The sequence below is a fragment of the Oenanthe melanoleuca genome, chromosome 15 (assembly GCF_029582105.1).
Source record: "Oenanthe melanoleuca isolate GR-GAL-2019-014 chromosome 15, OMel1.0, whole genome shotgun sequence".
Classification (NCBI taxonomy): domain Eukaryota; kingdom Metazoa; phylum Chordata; class Aves; order Passeriformes; family Muscicapidae; genus Oenanthe; species Oenanthe melanoleuca.
In genome coordinates this window covers 7,046,976-7,059,198 of record NC_079349.1, presented here as the reverse complement: position 1 = coordinate 7,059,198, position 12,223 = coordinate 7,046,976, and the positions used below count along the sequence as shown (strand labels likewise).

The window sequence follows — 12,223 nt, the reverse complement described above, 5'->3', positions numbered from 1 at the left end:
CTGCTGTGGTTGACTGAGTTCTAATTTGACCCTTACGTGACAACCTCCACCAATGAATAGCAATGAGGAATTCACAAAGAAAGCTGTTTCAATATAGTTCTCTGGTAGGCACAGACAGACACACTGTGCTGGTGTCAAAAGAAACAACAAAAAAGCTGGTCAGGGTTTTTGTGCTCCTTTGGACAGAGGCAGTCTGTGAAACAAGGTTTAAACTAGAGAATGAATGGGAGCAGAAGAAATGGTAACAGAACTTCTTGAGAAGGAGCTTTGCATCTTAAGGACATTGCAATGAATGATGCAGTTCACCACTTCCATCACAGCAGAAAAAATGTCAACATGCAATGTTTGAACTTTTACATTAGTAGGAAATTTCATCTGATCATCTAGCAGGAATAATTCTGTATAAATAAATAAATAAATAAATAAATAAATAAATAAATGAAATAACCTTGCAGAATATCATACTATGAACTGGGTTAAACAACATCAACAAAAGCATCCAAACATATGTTTGTAAAGGCAATACAGTTGCAACTCTTAACTCACTACAGAACTGGCTCTGGTCAATAGCACCACAGCCTCTCCAATCTTACCAAAATGGCTCCCAGTCCATTCAAAAAGAAATAATTTAATTAACCTTTTAGTTAAAAGCACTGAAATAATATTGTAGTACCTCAGAGAAGATACAATTCTTAGCAAAAAAAATACAGAATTTTCTTATATCCTATTCAATCTCTATATATTAATCACCGCATGTTTAAATTACACCAGTCTTCTTACTACAGCTTCCCTTTGATAGAGATTCCTCACTTCAGCATTTTGCTATTAGAGTTTTCCAGGTTTTCCTTCCAAAATTTCATGCAGTTTTTTCAGGGCTTGCTGATACAGTGTGTCAACACAGCTTTAATTATACTGTAGCTCTCTTTCCTCAGTAAAGTAAATTTCAACTGCTATAGTCTTCTTCCAAATGGAAAGGAAAATAAATTATGGGAATAGAGAACATCTTTCTCACAACTGCATACATATAATAGCATAAATAATTCAGTTTAATGCTCTAAAAGTCAAACAGAAATATTTTTACAAGGGCAATTTTTTAAGTAAATGCTTTAGCCTATGGTTACTTTTACCCAATGTAAAAAAAATCAATTTCTTCCTAAAATTTGTCATTTATAGAGCAGAACAGCAAAGAGCACCTTTCTGAAGCAGAGCTCTTGCTCTCTGGGACCTAAGGACTTGTCTACACTGAAAAAGCTGAATTCCTCCATCACAGAACTCATTATGCCACACTTCCTTCAGAGATCAGTGTTTGTGTTAATTAAGCATAAAACAGCACAGCAAAATGGCAGCATATTACTTCACACCTACTAAGCGTCCACACTAAGGTTTAATGGGGTATGTGATAGTCCATAAATTCACACTGTGCACTACAAATTCTCTGTGTAAACAAACACTCCCCAAATATTTCCAAATTAATGTCTAGGTAGAATAGTTTTTACAAAAAATCTTGCAAATACCAAAAGACTGAACAAGGAAGTGATGGTTTCTCACGGAAAAAAAATCACTATATCAGCAATTCTATTTGTTTAACACAATATCTTATAATAATCAGTCTCATGTTTACATATTGCCAAAACCTTTTTGTATTTCCCTTTACAGTTTTTGTTTTGCTATAGAAATACAATGCAACTTGAAAGTCAAAGCTAGAACGAACAAGATCATACTTTGCAATCTCAGAATATGAATAGTAAATTTGCTGCATCTCAAGCCTCTGACACCTTTTCTTCTGCCTCGGAACTTGCCAGACACAGCTACCAGCTTGATTAGTTCATAGGCCGATCACTTTTACACCCCAGAACACATGTCCTTGCATACTAAAGCTGCTGCGTGCCATTGATTTTTCAAAGGTCTCCCCCACTGAAATCAATAAGGAGCTCTGCTTAAAAACGGATTGCACTTTGTGGTCCCTCTCTGAGTTGTGGATATCCAGGCTTCCAAGTATTCTCACAGCTGCCTTCAGCAGCAGCTCCATGTCCCCCACTTCCTCTGACCCCAGTCTGATCCTAACCCACACCAACAGACCCTTCAGCCACTGATCACTCCGAGCAGACACAGACAACAAACAATCCCACCACAACCACTTCCTTGAATAATGTCTTCCAAGCAGCAAAGGAAAACTCCTCCAACAGCTTATTTGACTGTTAAATAGCAACAGGCCTTCAATCAACCATGGAGGCTCAAACATCTTCCACAGAAATGACTTCCTTACTGTAGAGCCTCCCTTGCAAGCAGAGCCACCCAAAATCAATATATCTGTTCTGAGAACAGGGCTATTTCAATGAGAAAGAGGAAAAGATAAAGATCAAAGCAGCACAGTTCATAACTCCAGTCTGTCCTTTTCCATGTATTTTAAAGCACAGCTTCATTAATACACAATCCAATCTGGCTGCAAATAAGCCAAACACATAAACACTGTTATAACCTCGTGCAGTTACTTCCACAGAACACTAACAAGATTTTCCTTAACAATATACAAGAATCCTCATCTTTCTTGTCTCTTTGGTGTTTAGAGTTTTGGCAAAAGAGCTTCTACTTTAAGAGAAAGGCTACTGCCAGGAATGTGACTGAAACTGGCTCTGTGTGGGGAACTACAGCTGAGAACAGCCCTGTATTTATGAGCATTAAATCTACAAAACACAGGAACAAGAATCAGTGGGCTGGCAGCAGTTCCCAGAGCAAGGCCAGTTTGTCATGGGTGAAACAGAGTAACTGAAATATAACAGCAAGGCTGGAAAATCCTGCAGAAGCCTACAATAAGCCTTTCATAAAAGATACTATTGTGCTATCATCAAGCAGATAAATAACGAAATGGCAAGCAGCAAAGCTGAGGTCAGCTCTGCAGCCAGGCAACCCAACAGCTCCACCCATTCCAAATGCCCCCAGAAGGCATCAGGCAGCGTGTTCAGGCAGCATATTCCAACTAAGAGCCATTAGGTAGAAAATTGTCTTTTCACTACACATTTTGAGAGGAAAAAAATCCAACTGTGACCCCCAGAACAGTGAGTGTTTAAGCTCAGCAACAGATGTGTCAAATGACTTATCCTAACCATGAGGAGTTAATTGATGCTATAAATAGCACTCTGCAGACAAAAAAAAAAAAAAAAAATTTAAAAAAAAAAATTAATAAAATAAAAAAATAATAAAAAAAATCCACTTAATTCTAATATCCAAAGAACACAGTCGAGCTCTGCTTATCAGTAAAACTATTTTCCTTTAAAGAAGTGGGCTTGGATGCTTTACATGTAGATTAACACAGAGAGATAATTTGATTTCAGGTTATTGAGAGATTTCCTTCCTTTTCTGTTTCAGAAGAACAGGGCTGCATGCAGCTAAATGAGATCCATAGATTACAGTAGAAGAAAGGCTAATAAAACTGCACAGTTACATTCCTGAGAAATAACAAATGCTTTTTAATTCTAGGGTTCCACTCTCAGGGTTTATGAGGGCATTTCCAATTACTACTTTTAAGATTAATGCAAATAAGTGCATCAAAGAGAAAGAGATTCTTTAACGCATCTGAATAAAATATTTAGTATCTGACATAGCATTTTATACCAATAAATAAACTGGCATTGCTAGGAAAAAATTCACATGTCTGAAGTGTTCAGAGTGAGCCTCTTCTCTGTGGTTTTCACCTGCTTTCAGGAGAAAAACAAAACCAAAACCTTCAGCTGTTTTCCAGAAGATGGGTCTTGTTTACCTCTCACAGCCACATCTAATGGACTGTGTGGCTTCTCCATTGCTCCACCAGGGAACTGAAAACATCAGTATAAACAGGAAAGAACATAATGTCAATGTTCTGTTTAATTCTTGAAGCTACTAAATCAAAGTAATTTCATTAGCTGCTTACCAACCAATCTTACTGCATTACTCACCCATATTTCAACCTCTCTCATGAAAAACAATGAGATTTCCACCTTATGTTGCTTTAAACCAGGAACAGTATCAATGAAGAGATTAAAGTAAGACAAAAACAGAAGAAACAGAATAAGGCCCACTAGCTTTAATTCTCTTCAGTAGCATCTGTGTCATTCTAAATCCAGGGTTTTTTTCACCAAGCTACGTTTGGAAGCCTGAGGCACTAAGCAAATCTACTCTGTTTAGACCAAAACTATTGATCTGCTTTCTGCAATGGCATGTGCACAGCACGCCCTTCACTGTTTCAGCATCTGTAAATTTAAAATGCAATCCAAGTTCATTTTACCCTTGTAAGTTTAGGATGCAATCCAAGTTTGTGCTGATTAACACCACAACTCTTTAGTATTACAAGGCAAACATGCATCTGAGAACTAATAAATAATTTCTGAGCAAAATAAAAGTATTTAACTCATCTGCAGTCTTGAATAATCATTCAATTCATGCATAAACATAAAGACAGGAAAAACAGACACATTTTAATGGAAGTCTTGGAGAAAGTCATCATTCCATGATGCATTTCACCATGTAACATCTCTCAACACAACAGTCTTTGTTACACACTGCAAGAAGGCGCTGCTCCAGAAGTGGTGCCCGGTTGAGGGTCAGAAGCACTGCCACAGGAACTGCCAGTTCCACTCCCCTGTTTCCAGCTGCAAGGTGTTGTTGAATTTTCAAGGCAGAAATCCTGAGAAGCATCTCCTACTCTATTAGCCAAGCATCTTGGCTTCTGTGGGGTTAAACTGACAGCCAAAGCAGCCCTCAGAGAGCAATATTCAGGACATGCCTGGTTCAGATCAAGATGCCATAGTAACCCCATTGATTAGTTCAGACTCAAGCGTTCTTTACTCTTTAGATCTTCCCTCGCACGCAACAGAAACGCAGTGCTGTGCTTATGCTGCCAAGTGCTACAGCTGTGCACTGAGCAGAACTGCAGGTATCAATTTTCAAGACTAAGATTTGTATCTTTATTACAAGAACTTTTTATTCACTGGTTTGTTGTTCTATCAAAATGTAAGCATTTGGGCTGCTAGCAGAGCACCAGGACACGGTGTCCAGGCTGCTCTGCAGCTGGTGAGAGCCTGGCACAGGTAACCTCAGCCTTGGGCTGGCACCACACCAACACCATACCAGAGCTCCAGGGATCCCCCTTCTCCACATCCCTCCTTCCCTGCATGGAAAACCCGTTCTGAATCTGACCTGCTATAAACCTCCATTTTGACTAGTCAGCTGCCAAATTTAAATCACGTCTTCTGTGCTGAGGCTGACCCTAACCTGAAAATCAGCAGGAATTGGGAAAAATATTGGATTTAGGGGATCAGTACAACTGTCTTTTGGAGAAGTGATTTTCTTCCAGATAGCTACAGTTAGACTCTGATCTCACCCCTTCCAAGCCTATCCTAAATGTTTATCTTTGACTAAATCTTAATGATTTTTGTAGTTTATATCCCCATCAAGAATATTTCCTATTTCCAGGAACAAACTTATCACTAGTGCCTAATTACAATTATTTGCAAGCAGAGAAATATTTCTTCCTAATCACTGAAGATCTGCTCTAAGAAATAACTTTCTATTCAAACATCCCTTTTTAATAACCATCCTGCTAATAATTGCTGAGTGGGAAAAATAACAATTTTGCTTTAACTTTCTAACCACTTCAAATGTTGAAAGCAAATTCCCTCCATTATATTAAAATTAAAATCCTGTGCTGTATGAATAGGAATACATCTCAGCTATAATAAACACTTCTAACTAATTTCATTAAAACTATGAAAGTAATAGAGGTAAGTCCCAAACAATTCAGACAGTAAATACAACGTAAACTCTGCTCTTTCCTACGAACAGCTTTGAAATCTTAAATTGGTTATTTATTTTCAATAAAACTTTTTGGTTTACAATATGTAAAAGGAAATATGTTTAATCTAAAAGCAATCAAATGAAAATGGAAAAACTTTTTAAGAATCAGTAACATGATATGTATTATTCAGAGGATTATTTTCAAGGAATGCTTGGCTAAAAGTACAATCCACCTACACTGAGAAAAATAAAGCAGTACACAGAAGGGAGCAATATTTCAGGAAAATAAACAAGAGTACTTTAATATTTAATCCCATTATTCACTTTCAAGTCCCCTAATTTAAAACAGGCACACCAAAGTATTGAGGTGAATTCAGAGCAGCAGAAAATGTTTATGGTCATCCTCTAAGTGACCAGAGGAATGGGTTTTGATTCCAGAAAGACTGAGATATAGCTGGCAGGGAGGGCATGGAGAGAGGAAAAGACATCCTGAGAGTCTGACCCTTACTGCCGGTAGGAAGAAGTCCCACAGTTGAGAGACATCCCCTGCTCTGTCAGGGGTAGAATGAAGCTAAATTAGTATTTCCATGGTAATAGAAAAAGGGAGAGATGGATCAGAGAAAGCACAAAAGAGAAAACTGACATCCCTGTTTTCCTCAGCTGCATTTGTGTTTTATCCCTGCCATTGCCTCTGCTCTGGGCACAATGAACAATGGCAGAGGGTCCTGTCCCAGTTCCACTTTTAAGAGATATCATAGGGCTATTCCCTTCTTTCTGCTCTTCAACCACTCTACCACTATGTTAAATAAAAAATAAATTTTAGTTTGCCTTCAACAGCATCAAACAAAGGAATTTCTGAGGTGTAAAGACAATTCAATAGAAGGACAGTGTTTATTAAGGATTTAAGAACACACACAATGAAATAGTAACAAGACACTCAAGAGATTCAGCTGCAGAAACACAGTACCTTATATATCCTTCTTTCTTGTAGCGGCTTTTAAGATGGAAATTCTCCCTTAGTTTGGTAATACCTCTGTAAGAAAAACAAAGAAAATAACAAGTATTTTTATTGCATCTGGGGGAAGGAAGAACAGGGGATTATTTTTGAATAACTGATAACATTTACATAATATTGCGGAAGTCTTTCATTTGTATCTCTCCTTGGTTCCCCTTTCTGAGTCATGATGGTTTACAAAAAAGCATTAGCTCTGGCATCTATTCCACCATCACCTGAAATCCCAAGGAAATCCCACAGAATTGGAGTATTGAAAGTAAACTCCATTAAAAGATCCTCCTGATTTCTGTCCCAGTGCCACTCCTATATGCATAAATCACATCCTAAATTTAAAATTTAACCAAATATATATTTAATTCCCCATTAATTCCTAGATTTAAAAGAAAACATACTTCCCCCATAAGCACACACTAGAGCATTTTCAGTCATTCAGGCCTAAATGCCATCTAGTGGCTCTAAAAATGTCAGCTGTGGTTCCACAGATTCACCTCATTCTGTCTGACATTTTTTTCTTCTAACAGCAGGAAATAAGAGAAATTAGGGCAGCAAATTCACCAGAAAGAACTCAGTGTTTTTCAAAATCTCATTTTTTGTTAGAGCTTCATGCAGCATTACTGTTACAGCATTTCTTATCCGAGCAATTTCCCCCAGTTAACCAGCAGGATTCTTTGTCTTGGTTCCCACTCCCCTACTCTCTTTCTGAAAGCAAGAACATTTCAAGCAGCTGATTCCTGCAGATGACCCTTGCTGGGTTTCACTCAGGTAAATTTTACCAAGCCACTGCCCTTCCACTAACACATGGCTCCATCACTTGACCCTTCCCCACTGCTCCTCCTTTGCCTGGATGGCACAAAGCAGCCAAATAAACATCTGAGTGCAAAGTCAGGAAAAGCACTTCAGTCCTGAAGACTCACTGCAACCACAGAGGTGCTAAAAGATAATTCTACATCTCTGATGTAAGAGGAGAGCTTCTTTGAAGCTTAATTGCTTTTAGCTTTTGTCTCATAAAAATATGACTAATATCCTCTAAGTAAGCTAATTTTATTTCTTTTATTAAGCCAGAAATAAATAATGTTTTGTATTTAGAGTCACCTGGAACAGAAAAAAACTACCAGAACAAATACTTCCCTTGATTTTTTTCCCTCCTTTTTCACCTGTTTTTGCTGTTGATTCAGAGTCAAGAAGACAAACTGCCTAAGGCTTGGGATGTCCTGTGTAAGACCCAGTCCCACTACAGCATTCACATACAGCTGGGGGATGTTGTGGGAATAAAGTGCATTTTTCTACTTCACAAGATCTCAAAAATATGTATATAAAATATCACTGCTCTTATATACACCCACTCTGTTACTGGTGGTCTTCTAGTGATAATCACACCTGTATAGCCTGAAATTTAGTGTTGTTTACCAAGAAAAAACTCGTCTTTTAAACACAAATCTAGGTGTTTAATTTTCCTGTTGAGCAGGGCATTTGTCAAAGCAGTGACAGTCCCTGATGTGCTGTGTGGGTTGTGGCAAACACCTGGATCAGACAATGCCGTGTTCACACGGGCACAGTGCGACTGCCAGCGGGAAGCCAAGTGCTGGTTTATATCGGCTCATGCCAGCTCAGAGCTTCAGCTCCAGATCCTGGGAAGCCTGCAGCTTGCTGAGGCTCATGGCTATCCTGCAAAGTCCCCTTTTCAGCCCTTGCTCCCCATTTGATAGCACAACCTGTAGTACAGGGGAGAGGGGGAAAACCCACCAGCCTGGATGGCATTACATATAATAAAACACCTGTGTTTCATTAAAAAATGCTGCTTCATTCCAGTGATATACTTTTATTGCTGATTTTAATCAAGTATCTTACAGCTCTCACATGGGAAAGGTGGAGAAAAACCTGTAATGCCTTTTCAGATGGCTTGTTATCTCCCACTTGTAACTAATTACCCCAGTAGCACTGTTAAAGACTGAGCAGTTTTATGTTTGCTCGCCAACAAATGACTAAAAAAGAAGAAATCAGACAATTAGTCTCTAGCTATAGTAACTAATTAAGATAAATATTTTCAGAACAAAGAACTTAACAGAACATCAAGGCACTGACACTGCAAAAACGTCTGGGAAAGTAAAGCATCTATCAGCAAAGCATTTCTTGCCAGTCAGCGAGTTCCACAATTGCATCCCCACCACACTTCATTCTTGTCCTACTCCAGTGAACATAATTAGTTATTAAAGCTTTTCTAACACGGTGAGAATGGGAGCTTATTGGACTAAAGGAAGACTTAGGGACAAATTTTAATTCTGCATCATTGCAAATGTATGCACTGCCAACAGATGAGTACTTTTACACAAACAGCATGATGGCAAGTACAGCAGCAACCTGCTCTACCATTCCTTTTTCCTAATGTCTTATTTTGTACCATCAGCTATGCCTGGCCTGTGCTAGCAACCCACTCCTAACACCTTGGTTCCTTACTCAAAAGACTTTTGAGCATCTATCCAAGCTCTTGAAAACATCTTTCAGTCAGTGTGAGGAGCAGCTTTCAGCCAGGTACAGCCTGGGCAACAATGGATTGCCTGGCCCTTGGCTCCCACTGTGCCAGTCTGAGTGTCAGTGACACGGAGCCAGTGTGACACAAACCATGGCTGGAACACATTCAGGGCATAGAGAAGATCCCTCGCCTCTGCACAGAAACTGCTAACATTAGCACTGCTAAGTGTGAGGCAAGCAAGCAGTGTAGTGCAAAATAAATGAAACAAAAACATGGTGTGGATGGACAAGCAGACTGCTTTTCAATTCATCTGCAATAATGCTATAAGCATGCACTGCAAGATCTTGCCCAGGGTATGAATAAAAGCCTTTATCTTTGGCTCTTTTTGTCACTCAAACGACCTTCTCTCTGGTATTTCTGGCATTAAAATAACCAGTAAGGAATTTGGATGATGTAATTTATTTGGTAGCAGAAAAATTACCTGCAGACTCATGGTTCCAAAACAACCTCAAGGAATGAATGCTTCTGTCTCTTACAACAGTGGATTGCAGTCAGGACAACTTTACTTGCCAACAGCACTCCCAATAGAAAAGAGACCAGTGGAAAAGAGCTCACTTACTCCCAGATTAATTTGTCTGTCCATGTTTTGTTTTTATCGATTGCAAGAAGCTGATACCCTCCAATTGTATGTTTTCCTTGGCAAGAGCTCTGTGACAGATAAATCACCAGAAGTTTGGGCAGAGCTGAATAGAGCTCTCCGAAGTGTATTTTGTATCTACTGTGATTTACTTAACCAAGAGACAAGGAGGTGAAAAGAAAGAATTTTCTTCCTTCACCTTACATCTTCATTTGCTAAACTGCTGTTTTATTTCACAAAGGAATGTAGGGTATTCTGACTGACAGAACAGTTCTGCTTTTATGTAAGGTATCAGATGGCAAACATGAGGTAGATGCATTACACAACTCAGTGTGTGGGTATATGCTCTGTCAAAACTTGCATCAAAACATATGAAACAGTCATGGGAAGTGAGGTTTCTCCTCTTAAAGATGTGATAAAAACATAACAAACAGCAGCCACCCTGCACACTCACTACACAAAGCTTTCCATCAAAAGAGATGGACTTCAAACTGTTTGATAGTTTAATATTTACACTCAATTATCTCTAGAAATTTATTTAAAACAGCATTATTTTTGTGTTACTTAGGAGCTCTGAGTTCCCTTAGAAACTCCTACTCATTCTTAATTATAGTGTAAATCAGCATGTTAACATCAAGCAAGCAACCACTAACTAAAGCAGCTGATACAAATGCAGACAAAGTTCGGACAGAAGCAGTGGCAAAATGCCCAGAAAGTTCCAAACCCCCTCTGAAAAGCTCAGTCAACACGGAGAGATACACAGACCTTTCAAAAGAGATGTGCTGGGTAATAGCAGTTACTGCCAATAAATTTTGTATAAATATTACAAAAGTAGCAAAGAGCCCATGCATCAGTACACAGACATGTCACAGATAAGAACTGTGGCTTTTTAAAATGTCAGGACTGAAAATGTACAACAGCCTATAAAATGTCACTCAAGTCATTACATGCTACCAGTGAAGTAAATCATTTATTAAAGGAACAACGGCTGAACTAACTCTGCCAAACCAGGTGCACCTATTTCCTCTACTGTGTTACTCTGTTGATAAAGACATGACATATTAAAAGAAAATGTATGAAATACAGAACTACAAAAGCCAATGTACAGTGATTCACTCTGCTATGCTATGATACAAGCAAAATAAAAGCTAATCCTTTCTTCTGAAGGAAATGTCACAGACTTCTGTGCATTTGGTAAATTAATATTTATAAGGAGCCCAGACAGTTTAGTGTTTTTAATACAGGACTAAGATTTCCTCCTGAACATCAAACAGAGAAGTTGCACTCAAACAGCAGTTTCCTGATTGCAACAACCTAAATGACAGTGTTTCCAAGACTTGTTTTCCATCATGTCATTCCGATTAGCAACTGTGTACAACTGGGACATCTTCAAAATCCACCAAGTAGCCATGAATTATACATTCCTAACTCTTTAAAGTTAACACATAATAATCTTCTTATCAAGAGCCTGCTGACAGCTGCTAGTACTATGTTCCCAATAATTCTCATTACAAACAGATACCTAGGAATGGAAAAACAAGGTATACACGGTCTAGTACCATACTGGTGCAGATATATTATGTAATAAGTGAGACTTTACCAATAGCATTGTTTCAGGAACTTACATAGCAATAAAACTACAAATGAACACCTTTTATTGAAAAATGTAATTTAAAATTTTACAGCCTAATATGCATAAGAATTCATCACACCCAATTAAATTAAAATGCACCAGTTGATCACTTTTTATGAAAATTTTGTAAGGAATTTTGTTATATTACATGCTAATATGGTGTTTCATTTAATTTAGGTGATGAATTATCTGATTTTGTTTTCTAGTATACTAGGGGTATCTAAATTGAACTTGATAGCATTCATGGGGTAACCAAAGTCACCTTTTATGTATTACAGAAAGAGGATAAATTTATTCATTTAAATAGGAGGCAAAGGCGATCTTCAAGAATTCTATAATGAAATTTAATCTTGGAAAAAGAAGGATAAAAAAATTAATCCTGGTTTTAGTAATAATACATTAGTACCAATAAAGTTCTCAGCTGTGGGAAACTGGCTGCAGATGTTTGTATTCTCCAGGGTAGAAATTCCCCTCTCAAGCAAGCTAGAAAACAGTCCTGTAACTATAAGGTTAAGAGAGCAGATTTTCCAAAGCAAGCTGGAATTTTTAGAAGAATCTTGTTCACAATTTCGATTCCAAAAGGAAAGCTGCAATTTGCAATCAATATCCTGCTGCAGTCGTAGGGCACAGAGGAGCTGCTGTAACAAGCAGAGCCATGTCCCAGTTTTGCTGGATGACAATAACCAGCAGCACTGCACA

At 38.2% G+C, this 12,223-nt stretch overlaps 1 protein-coding gene across 2 annotated transcripts in view; it reads right to left on the bottom strand.

The window, feature by feature from the left end:
- ARVCF (ARVCF delta catenin family member) overlaps nucleotides 1-12,223 on the bottom strand; it is a 244,260-nt gene that overhangs the window by 153,566 nt on the left and 78,471 nt on the right. For both annotated transcript variants that reach the window (XM_056504005.1, XM_056504007.1), the window contains one exon: nucleotides 6,737-6,802. The gene's annotated coding sequence lies outside the window, so the exon portion shown is untranslated. The remainder of the gene's footprint in view (nucleotides 1-6,736; nucleotides 6,803-12,223) is intronic.